A 12,641-nucleotide genomic window follows, 5' to 3' on the forward strand; every position below is an offset into this window, starting at 1 on the left:
AACAAGTCTGTTTGTTAAAGTTCAGGGAACTAGATACTCAATCTAATAAGGTCCTTATTGATTGCTTACAATATCTAACAAGGTGTAGTGTGAAGTGTTATAATGGATGACAGATTTGATGTGGCTATGAATAAAGACTAATAAGAATAGTCAGAGTGGGTTGGCTGCTTCAGAAATTCTGCAAATATTCCTCATTATGTGAAAGAATACTTTTGTAAGTGATTTAAAAATTATATGAACATCTGTTGAGAGCTCAACACTACTCTTTCCAAGGCTCAGGGAATATTGTGGAAGAAAGGGCAGAAAGAATGTAGGGTACAAAGGTTTATTTGAGGTCTAGTCCACCTCACAGTGCATTCATGACCCCACAGTGAATACTGATTTCCCTACTGAGGAGGGCCCTCAGGGGAATGGAGGTTGGGGAGAGAGAACATAAGCACACAACCTGATGGGAATGTAACCAATATGCAATATGTTCATACCATAATGTTCTTAATAAAAAATAAGTTAAAAGAAAAACTCTTGAGGGAACCTCTACAAACTTCTATAGATATCTGTAAATGGAGAAGGATTGGCTTAGGCAAATATATTAATATCCATTCAAAAATAAGCATTGTACTTTATATTCCACAAAAGAACCCATCAAATTAATATATCTTCTTTTCCTTATTCTTTTTTCCATGAAACCATTTAACCTTGCTATTTTTCATATTACAGGTTTACCTTCACTTGTCTGGTTTGCATGTATGTTTAACATCATGGAGCTAGCCCATGTTCCCAAATATATTTCATATCTCAAACTTACCAGAATGCTTCTCGCCCCTGCAAAAAAAAAAAAAAAAAAAAAAAAACCAAACAAACAAAAAACAAACAAAACAGATTTCTCTATTGGAGAGATGGCTTAGCATTTACGACACTTGCCTGCAAAGCTGAAGGACCCCGGTTTGAATCCCCAGGACCCATGTAATCCAGCTGTACAATGAGATACATGCACCTGGAGTTTGTTTGCAGTGGCTGGAGGCCACGGTACTTGCTCTCTCTTTCATAAATAAGTAAATAAAATATATTAAACAAACAAACGGCAGCAACAACAAAAACACCCTTTCTTTACAATTCATTTTTTTTTTCTTTTTTGTTTTTTTTTTTTTCGAGGTAGGGTCTCACTCTAGTTCAGGCTGACCTGGAATTCACTATGTGGTCTCAGGATGGCCTCAAAGTCATGGCAATCCTCTTGCCTCTGCCTCCCAAGTGCTGGGATTAAAGGAGTGCACCACCATGACCGGATCTAAGTAGGATTTTATGTATAATAAAACCTTAATTAACTGAGGCTAAAGTAATGAAACATTTTATTTCATGTTCTATACTCAACTGTTATGAGAAAAAATACCTACTAACTAAACAGGCAGATATCTTGTATTTAATGAAAGAACAAAATTAATTTCCCAATAAGTAGTTTGGTATCATAAAAATGTCACCCTGATTTCCTTCTTTGTCTGTAAAATAATAACTGATTTCAGAATGAGGATCTTGAGACTTTGCAGAGAGTAATACAAATACTAAAGTAAAACACAATTATCTTCACTAAACTGTACTTATTAGAGTCATAAAATGGAGTATGGTTTTATATAATGTTTCAACTCAAAGACTGATGTAAAAGATAAATAAGCTACTTAAAAATTTAAAACCCCAATTCACAGCCCCCTCCCTATGAATTTATGTAGTTAATTAAGAATTTTCTATGTTACAGATGTCATGTTTGATTTATTTCTGTATCTACTACTAATATAGTACCTAAATGCTTATATTTTGAGTGAATTAATGCACAAATGTTACTGTCATTAGCCTGTATCAGTGACCATGTTCCTTCTTTTCATCTTCAAATCGGTGCTAGTTCTCTATTCACATATTTCTGCCACGTCATATAAATGAGAAATAAAACTTTAAATATGATTAATAAAGCATTTGTGTGTTCTTATTAAATTATAAATGGTCAAACTAAGATTGACTTTAAACATCATCAGATTGAAACATCTTACCTTCAAATCATTTTTATTAGGTAAATACTAAGAGCCAGGCATCGTGGCTTATGCCTTTAATCCCGGCACTTGGGAGGTAGAGGTAGGAGGATCACCATGAGTTCAAGGACACCCTGAGATGACATAGTGAATTCCAGGTCAGCATGGGCTACAGTGAGACTCTACATCAAAACAACAACAACAACAACTAAACCATAACCTAAAGCACAGGGAATTTGGGTGAGTTGTTTAAGGTCATATATCTTGTTAGTGATATATGTATGAGGAGAATACTGGATTTTCTTCCTCTGACTTCTATGATTTTTCTTATACAACAAAATTGTTTTACATTCTTTAAAGTTAAGTTGGAAGCAGATAAACAAATTTCTGTGTGTGTGTGTGTGTGTGTGTGTGTGTGTGTGTGTGTTTGTGTGCATGTGTGTGAGATGAAACCAGAATGTACTTGGAAATGGTTTTTCCCTTTAACATCAGAATTCCCAGAAACAAAGAAGGTTGATGTTACTCTCATTATGGGAAAGATATCTTGTGGATTTATTTTCTATCCCTGCTACTCTAAAATCAATCTGATGATACCTTAAGAGACAATCAAGATTTGACATAGATTTTTCTATCAGTGGCAGCAGTGAAGAAATTGCCATCTACTTTAATTTGTGAGTTTATAAGAGTAAATGTTGGGGACCAATGCATGAGGAGTTTCTTTGTGTTATCAAACTAATAAATCCTCATATCATTTTTAAGAGAATGTAGTTCTTGCTTAATAAATTGATTGCTCTTTGACTCTCATGTAGCAAGTTTTGAGGCTTGAAAGTTCTAAGTGATGTAATCAAACATGAAATCTTCAGAAGTTTAGGGAAGAAAATGTAAGGCAACAGTGCTGAACTTTTCAGGTCTGATAGAATCAGACACAGATCCTTTTAATTTTTAAGATTTTATTTGATTTTGAATACCACAAATGACATTCTACATTCACTTTAGGTGATATGTTTTTATTAGTTAAGAAATAGGTTTTAATTGTAGTGGCTTGATTCAGGTGTCCCCCATAAATTTATGTGTTCTGAATGCTAGGTTCCCAGCTGATAGAGATTTGGGAATTAATGCCTCCTGAAGAGGGTATATTGTTGGGGGTGGTCTAATGGTATTATAGCCAGTTTCCCCTTGCCAGTATTTGGCACACTCTCCTGTGTTTGTTGTCTACCTGCTGTTGACCAGGGGGTGATGTCCACCCTCTGCTCATGCCATTGTTTTCCCCGCCATATCATGGAGTTTCCCCCTTGGGCCTATAAGCCAAAATAAACCTCTTTATTTCCCACAAGCTGCTCTTGGTTGGGTGATTTCTACCACCAATGTGAACCTGACTGCAACAATTATTTTCCTTATCACATTAAATATTGTCTTTCCTTGGGATACTGAAACATGTGAATTATCATGAGATACATAGTGATTCAAGATCCGACAGAACTATATTTGTGAGATCTTGCCACAAACAACTGAAAAAAACATCAAAATATTATCTTAAAGAAACATTTTAGGGCTGGAGAGATGGCTTAGCGGTTAAGCACTTGCCTGTGAAGCCTAAGGACCCTGGTTTGAGGCTCTACTCCCCAGGACCCACATTAGCCAGATGCACAAGGGGGCGCACATGTCTGGAGTTCGTTTGCAGTGGCTGGAAGCCCTGGCGCGCCCATTCTCTCTCTCTCTCTCTCTTTCTCTCTCTCTCTCTCTCTGCCTCTTCCTCTCTCTGTCACTCTCAAATAAATAAATAAAAATAACAAAAAAATTAAAAAGCATTTTAAAGATAATCATTTGACATAATGGCAACAATGATGCAATATATATCCTATACAAAAACTACTTATCCTAAACAAAAACTACTCATGTTAAAGACACCACACTAGCCATTCAAGTTCTACTGGTCTTTAAATATATCAGCAAATATTTCAGATCAATCTTTGTGCATTGTATTGAGTCACAAAACAGAGGACAGGGAAAGAAGTATGCAACATGCTGTCAGTACTCCAAGCTTTCTATAATCTCTGAGAATATAGATCTAAATTTTACTAGAAGAAAACCGGATACTATGAAAAAAAAAAAAAGAGACTAGTAATATAAAGGGAAACATCCCATGTTTTCATTTTGTGAATTCTAATGCCTCTGATCTCTGAGAAAATGAGATACATTGATGAAGAAGAGATTAAAGGCATTCTAAAACTTAATGGATGATCAACTAAAAAATATAACATACTTACTTTGCTGTAATGGCTGATCATAAAGTGCACCTGAAAAAATAAAAATGCAATTTCAATTTCCTGGATCTTTTATGTTTATATTATCAAAAATGATAGCAATGCTTTAAATCTTACCATCAGAAAGGTCATCTGAGAAGAAATGGGCTTTCATAATTTTAAACCTTTATGAATTTTTACTTTATAATGGTGATTAAAACTCAGAATAGGAGTAACCTGCAATATTTTTTTTATTTCTTTTTCTATTGATTGTCAATGCTGACTTTTTGTGTGTGTGTGTGTGTGTGTGGCATTGTAGCTATGTGGGTAAGAAAATGAGCAGTCATCATCCTCAAAATAAATCATAGCATGATAGTGGGTAGGAGGCACTAATGTCTGCCAAGGTTCCTGTCCAGTTTATCACTTCAAGGTCTACCTAGTGCATTTATACTTCATTAATCAATGGCCAAACACTTAACAAGATCTTTCTAAGCCAAGGTACATCATTCACTAGACCCCATCACTGCAGGGCTGAGTTGGAGCAGATTATTGCCACAAGAGATTACTGAGATGCTTGACAAATGAGCTTATAATGTTTCATTCTTGCCCTGTCAGGTAAAATTTAGTGGAATTGGGATTGACATTAAAGCCATTTCAGAAAAGGTCATGATCTTATCACATCACTTAGATTAAGCATTGTCAGGATTTGCTTCAGGTTGGGTGGGAAATCTTTAAAATATTGGACACCTTCATGGTGACATTCAGAGATACTCCTCTCCACACCTACTGACCTCACTGAATTTTTAGGAAAGCTGGAGTGTATAGTGTTGACAGGACAGCTTACTTAAATAACTCTTGAGATGGGAAGGTAGCTTAATCAGTGCTAATATGATTTTGCAATCAATCACAGGAAAGATGTGCAGCTGGATCATCATGCATTCAACATTCATGGCTCCACAATACTATCTTCATTATTTGAAGTCCCAAATTGGCCACTAGGAACCTGGCCTCTCAGCCAGGCCCTTCCAGCTTCATTGCTGAGATACAAAACTGATTTTACACAAATTACTCCATAGGTACCTACCACACATACCACAAAAAATTTTACCACATAATATTCTACCACCCTACCTCTTTTAAATGTAGCCCTTTAAGTAGACTGTATTAGTACTACTGAGCTACAACCTGGTAAACTCAATTCTAGTTCCTTGTCTAAAACTTGCAGTTAAAAATTAAGTATCACTAGGGAGTGTTGCCCAGTAGGTAGAGAGCTTATATAGAATTTACTAAGCTCAGGAATCAATTCCCAGTATAGCATGAACTGGATGTGGTGGTGCATGCCTCTTAATACCAGCATCTGGGAGGCAGAGGCAGGAGGATCTGATGTTTAAGATAATTTTCCGTGGCATAGCAAGTTTGAAATCAGCCTGTATTACTTAAGATTCTCTCTGAAGAAAACAAATTATTTTATTCTGCAGATAAGCTATTGGAGAGCAAAGAGTGTATGTCATATATCTTTTTGCTTCAGTACAAAATGTATTGTAGAAGACAATCTCAATATGTTTTTGAGAATCAATGCAAGTTATTTCTTATTATTAACATGAATCCATAATACAGGTCTGGGCTGAGTCTTTTCTCTTAATGCCAAATAACATACCGATAGTTGAAGCTACATCAAGGTATAGAGTCACCTCTTTCTCTAATAACTTTTCCTTTGTTCTGGAAACATATTTTATTCATGTACTACAATCCTTTAGATCTTCATATTTTAGATTGGGCATGCCCTCTAAGTTTTAAATATATTTGGCCCTGTTTTCCCAAACTGATTAAAAGTACTTATCAGGGACAAATGCTGTATGCTTTTAGTTTGAATCCTGTGGTGACCAACACTATGAAAAATAAATACAGTTTTAATAGAAATGCCTTCCAGTATTTGAATCATTATCAAGGAGTCTTTCATGTAATGTTATTTTGGTCTGTTAAGGAAAAGCCTGCCTTTTGTCCTTGTGCAGAGGCTGCTACTATTGCCCTGTGTGTCTTTGGACATATTCCTGCTTCGTTTAGGCTTCTGTTTTTTTTTTTTTCTGAAATATGTATATTATTTGGATAAGAAGATCTTAGTGTTGTTTCTCTTTAGTCATCTTTGCAATGTGGCTACTATAAGTTCTCAGTCATTGATTTAGTAGTCTCAATATTTCATTACTCTGCCTAGATATTAATGATATTCCTAATGAACCCTGTTATTACTGTGCTATAAACATTTTATTAAACTGAAATAGTTTTTCCTTTTGATGAAAATAAGTGTGTGATAGCTTTTTTCATGCCAAGTTGTCTTTGTTATTTTTAGCATACTTAAGAATTTCAAAACTACTTTTCATGTCTAGAATTAGTCTCTTCATATGACAATGTGTTTTTGTGGGTTCCTTTTGGCACATATATCCTACAGCAACTTTTTTACTCTTTCTACTTCAGGATATAAATGTTTATATTTTCCTTTTATATGAGATATTGCATTCTTCATGAAAAGTATCAAGTAAAAGTATGTCTTGTGGACTATAGATGTTGTCATATTTCAAAAGCGATGGAGCATTTTCTCATTAGTTAATTTAAAATGAGCAAATAATTTGATAACCGGTAAAATAATCAAAAGAACTGGAAGTTTTCCATGGAATCAATTAAAAACAACTATATTATTTTTAAATAGCATCTTAATTTCTGTCTAATCTCTAGTACCTAAAGTAGAATGCTAATTTTAAAATGCTATCAGCATTTATAGAGTTAATAACATATCCTGTTGCCATGGAACCCTAACTGAGTTTTAGAGCTTTAAGGGTTGACTTTTTAAGCAATTAAGACTTCAGCTCTAATGTCTCATTAACAGAACTTTATATGAATGTAATTATTTGGTTGAGGATACTGAGCTTGCAAAGGACACTCAAAATTGAAGAAAAGCAAAGGATGAAGGAACTTTAATCAAAACTTTAAAGGTATAATACAAATCAGGTGATTGAATCAGTATAAGGACAAATGGCATTCACATTTTTTTTAATTTAATGTATTAGTTTTCATTTCAGTGAATACAGGCAGTTTGGTACCATTATTTAGGCTCATCTGTGATCTACCCCCTCCCATTAGACCCTCCTTGTTAATGAGAATGGGTCGTGCATTGTGGAGTTAGCCCCCAGTTATTAGTATGATAAATGTCTCACTTTTAAGAGCACTTTGAACTGAGACAGTATGTTTACAGATCCTCGAACCTAACACCATCTCTACTCCTATCTTAATTAACCTTCCATCCAATAGATAATCCATAAAAATAGTATAAAAATAGCAATGATCAGAATGGGGTGGCTCTCTTGAAATTATTTTTCCTTATGCAAAGCAGACCTAGGAAAATATAAGTGGTTTAATAATCTGCTGATTATATGACTATAAGTCAACTGCAGTGATCCTATTTATGTCCAGGATGCTCATTACAGTACAACTGTACTCGCACCAGCACTATTGATCATTCACTTTATGTTCTGGGCTACTGCTTCACAGTAGTACTTACTAATTAAAATGTGATAGCTAGCCTAAGTCTAAGAACAGATGGAAAAAGACAATGTTTTCACATTTGGATTATTGTCACTGAAAGGAAAGTCATAAATGCATGGCCATAACTCATACCTATGAAGCATAAGAGAAAAATGGATCATGATAACAGATGATGCACACAGTGTTATATTGGCAGTGACTAGGGAATTTGAGGGAAATGATCAACTCATGAGTTTGTGGAGGCAGAAGCAGAAGTCTGGCAGGGAAATGGCAGAGGAGGAAGTCTTTTACAAAGAAACTTCAAATTTAGATTTAGTGTCTGTCTGCCTAAACATGGTTTCTGAATTCCAAAGTATTATACCATTAGTAAGAAGCAGAACTGTTATGTGAACCAAATAGAATGAATTTAACCATGAATCTTATTTCAACATTTGTAAACACCATGAAGCAATGTAGTGTTTGCTATGAGAACAATAAATTTGAATTCTAGTTTAGTGTCCAGAAAGTTGTTGCTACAGTTCAATTTCAGTTTCTGAATTCAAAAAGTTATTGTGAAGAATAAAAAGGACAATATAGAGTATTTAACACAGTGCACTACCTACTTGATAAGTAGGTGCTATAAGAGACATTTATTAGTAATCAAATGTATGTTCTTCATTTATATTGCTGCTTATCTATGACTTTTTCATTTTTTCTTTCCATATTCCTACAGCTACACCACCCTGAATGTTTCTGATCTCATCTGAAAATTTATAATGTAACCCTCTGTAGTTGAATATGCAAACCAAATCTGTTATTATGATGACCAACGTTATAGACATGATTGATGCTTGAAAGAAACAAAGATATATGTCAGTACTAAATGTAAAAAGTGTGAATAGTATGGCTGATGATATGAAACATTAACATTGACATAAAATGGTTTACTATGCATCATTGAGGCTATAAAGTTTTTAAAAAATTTAGTAAGTGTATACAATCGATTTTAAAATTTTTGGCTATTTTATATATACTCATTAATTTACTGCATACCATATAAAAAGAGCTAATAATTTTGTCAAATTTGCATGTATTAACCACAACATATAGCTGATATGATTCCCATTTTACAGGTGAATAAAGTAATAACATGGCTTTTAATTAGACCCTCAAGGTTATACACATAAGAAATGCCAGTGTCAGGAATGAAACCTATTTTTAAAGCTCATGCTCTGAGATCACCTCTCTACAGTGCAGATCATAGGAGTCTATCAATCAATCATATAGAGACAAAATACTTAGCATGCTGTGGATTGAATAATAAATGAACTTTAACATTACAGGAAGACTGATCTGAGGGTTGGAGAGATTGCTTAGTGGTTTGCCTGCAAAGCCAAAGGACCCAGGTTCAACTCCCCAGGGCCCACATAAGCCAGATAGATACACAAGGGGGCACACACATCTGGGGTTTGTTTCCAGTGGCTATAGGCCCTGGTGTGCTCTCTCTCTCTCTCTCTCTCTCTCTCTCTCTCTCTCTCTCTCTCTCTCTCTCTCTCTCTCTGTCTCTCTCTCCCTGCCTAGTTCTTTATCTTTCTCTCTCTCTCTCAAATAAATAAAAACTATTTTTTAAAATAAATCTATATAAAATAAGCATATGAAACTAAGTGTTTCATTCATAGAAAAGGGGGCACCACATTGCAAAAGCCAACCAACAAGGAATATTGCAATCATCAATTTCTGTTTTACCTGCTGAAAAGAAAGACATCTGAGGATGTTTAGTAGTATCTGGATGCACTGCTTTAATTTCCATTTTTCAAAGACTTAAGGAAGGACTGTTTTGGCAATATGATATGCTGGTCATATTGGAACAATATATCTGAAGGTCACATTTTTATTGCAAAAATCATAATGAAAATCTGTCTTATATTACAACTACTTTTGATAAACAATATACAATTTATATTGAATGATTTTTCATCTTGCTCAAATTTCATTTCTAATGGTTGCTTATGCTCTGCCACCAACATTTCTCAGAGAATCTTCTTTAAGCTGTGAGAACACTTTCTTGACTACATTATTTTTCCATTGTTCTATCCATTCAGACAGACGACAGTAAAATCCCATTGTGTCATTTTTTCATGGAGTTCAGAAAAGAAAACATCATAAAGAGGGAAATGATAAAAACAAGATATACTGCTCTGCAGAGACTTTCCTCCACAGCATTCTTTGTAGTAGACAGCTGTGCAGTCACATCTGTTTCAGGACAATATCGAAGCTATAATGATGCATGTGCAGCAAATATTCTGTTTATATTGGATGATAGGTAAGACAACCACTTGAGACTAAAGTCAGAAACTCAGGACAATACACTATCCTGCCTAGTTACTGGACAATGAGGTCCATGATTGTCCCTGACCTACTGGGCTTCCTAATGCTCTTCAGATAGTTTTCCTAGCTTCATGCTACTCAAAGTTGGACTCATGGAAAGCAGCATGTGCATTAGCATCACCCAGAAGTTGGTTAGAAATTTCATACCCCAGATGTACTGAATCAGGATCTCAATTATAATAACGTCCTTTGGTGATTTCTATGTTCACTAAAGGGTGATACACATTAATCTATAGATGGCAAGTTGCCCAGAAGAAGAAAATACTTTTTTCTCTCTCAGACTGATGAGATATATGAGAAGACTTTGACCAATATCCAAGAAAAACAAATGTGAAAGAAAAAATATGTGAGACCAGACATAGTTACAAAGCAGATGTCTGTAATAGGTTTAATACCATGCATTAAAGGCATCTTGACTGACACAACTTACCTAAGAGCCTCATTCACCTAATTCATTTCCAGGGTCCCTTAAGAGTAAATAGCAGCGTTATGGAGACATATACTAGTTCGGCTGTGGAAAATTCTTAGATTTCACTATCATTAGAAACAGCATAATTATAAGTTAATATCATTATACCATGCATCATATAAGGGACTTTTATATTTTCTCTCCATTCTGAAGAAACATCAGAATTTAGAGAGAACAATTGACCTAATTCATAGCTAAATGTATGAAACATAAAGTCATATATGTCTACTTTTGGACTTTGAGAAAGTAGCCCTGGGGTATCTCTGTAGATTTTCTTTACTTTTGCCTACAGTGCTTTGTAAATATTTATTTATGTTTTTATTTATTTGAAAGAGAGACAGTGAGAGAGAAAAGAGAAGTGTGTGTGTGTGTGTGTGTGTGTGTGTGTGTGTGAGAGAGAGAGAGAGAGAGAGAGAGAGAGAGAGAGAAAGAGGGGGGGGGAGGTGCCAGGGCTTCTTGCTGCTGCATATGAACTCCATTAAACATGTATACTTGGTGCAGCTGGCTTTATGTGGATACGAGGGAAATGAACCCAGGCAATGAGGCTTTATAAACAATTTCTTTAACCACTGAGAAATCTCTCCAGCTCTTTCCTACAATTTTTCTTTTCTGCCAGTTCTGTCTTTATTCCAAGAAAGATCCATAGGTTCAGAAAATTTCTCTTCAATTTTCCACTTTTTCTTGTATGGATTTCTGATGTCTCAACCTGATTCCTGGAGGTATATTTAGTTCTTATTTTCTCCTCTTCTCCTCAACTGACACCATCCTCACCATTTTATCTATTATATTGGGTAACATGAAACATGCTGTCTTGGTAGATATCTGATATGTGTTTTGATTTATTTACTCTTTGTAAAGCTCAACATTTTAATCCTTTCCTTTTTGCTACACTTTTATTCTGATATTTTATCAGTCATGTAACTATCCATTCTAAGTTTTGTGAGGATAGCACCTTTATCAATGTGGTTCTCCACATCGTGCTCACATATTCCAACAATTCCTAAACATTAATCACATAAAACATTTGTTTACTGAACAGTCAAGTCTTGGTGATAGAAATTTCTATGGAATCTATGTCTGTTGGACTTATTTTCTGTCTACATACATTCCTTAGAGTAGCTCATCATTTTAAATATATTCTTTATATCCAGTTCTCAAATGATAATTTCCACATCAATATAATGCTGTGAATGCTATACTCATGTGTGCAATTGTTTGTGCCTAATATCCACTTGGCAATAGCATAGTCATTTGATATTTAGTATTTTAAAAAGCAGCTTCTTAATTTCTTTCTCATGTGTTTTTCATGTGTGCATATGAAAATGCCATTGTTACTTACCTAGTTAACAGAACAAAATCCTTGGTACATCCCTGATTCTACTTTCCCTCATACACCAAAATCCTACATCAGCAAGTTACCTACAAAATGAATTCTGAATTTTGTCAAATCTCCTCACTTTCACCACTCCTACATGTATCCATACCACCATCAGACTGCATCTGAACTTAGTCATAACTTTTTAGCTGGCTTTGCTATTTCAGTTATTTCCTCTATAAAAATCACATTTAACCAACCAACAAAAATAATCTTGTCGTTTTTTCAGACAGGGTCTTATGCTAGCCTAGGTTGGCCCTGAGCTCAAAACAATCCTTCTAGTAGTAATCTGTTGAAAACTTAAATCATATCACCTAAAACCTTTGCTAAAAAGCCTCCATTGGCATTCCAACCAACTTAAAATACATTTAATTTCTCCTGGTGAGCTATTATCATCACACCCACACCACTACAGAAAAAAAAAAATTGGCCCTTGTCTCCTTCATATTGCTAAGAGCCAACCATAGCAGCTTGCTACATGTCCTTCTAAACCTTCAGGTTTAATGTCACTTCAGGGAATGTTCATTTATTAATCAGTCTTGAATGCTCTTCCCTAACTTCAAGAGTTTCTCTGGCTAGCTATTGAATACATTTGTTTAAGTGTTTCCTACTCAGTGAGAAGGATATCTGCTGAC

At 34.9% G+C, this 12,641-nt stretch overlaps 1 protein-coding gene across 2 annotated transcripts in view; it reads right to left on the reverse strand.

The window, feature by feature from the left end:
* Positions 1 to 12,641, reverse strand: part of Tenm1 (teneurin transmembrane protein 1) — an 850,812-nt gene that overhangs the window by 725,610 nt on the left and 112,561 nt on the right. For both annotated transcript variants that reach the window (XM_004653940.2, XM_045140035.1), the window contains one exon: positions 4,283 to 4,312. The gene's annotated coding sequence lies outside the window, so the exon portion shown is untranslated. The remainder of the gene's footprint in view (positions 1 to 4,282; positions 4,313 to 12,641) is intronic.

The sequence above is a fragment of the Jaculus jaculus genome, chromosome X, assembly GCF_020740685.1.
Source record: "Jaculus jaculus isolate mJacJac1 chromosome X, mJacJac1.mat.Y.cur, whole genome shotgun sequence".
In the NCBI taxonomy this organism is placed as follows: Eukaryota; Metazoa; Chordata; class Mammalia; order Rodentia; family Dipodidae; genus Jaculus; species Jaculus jaculus.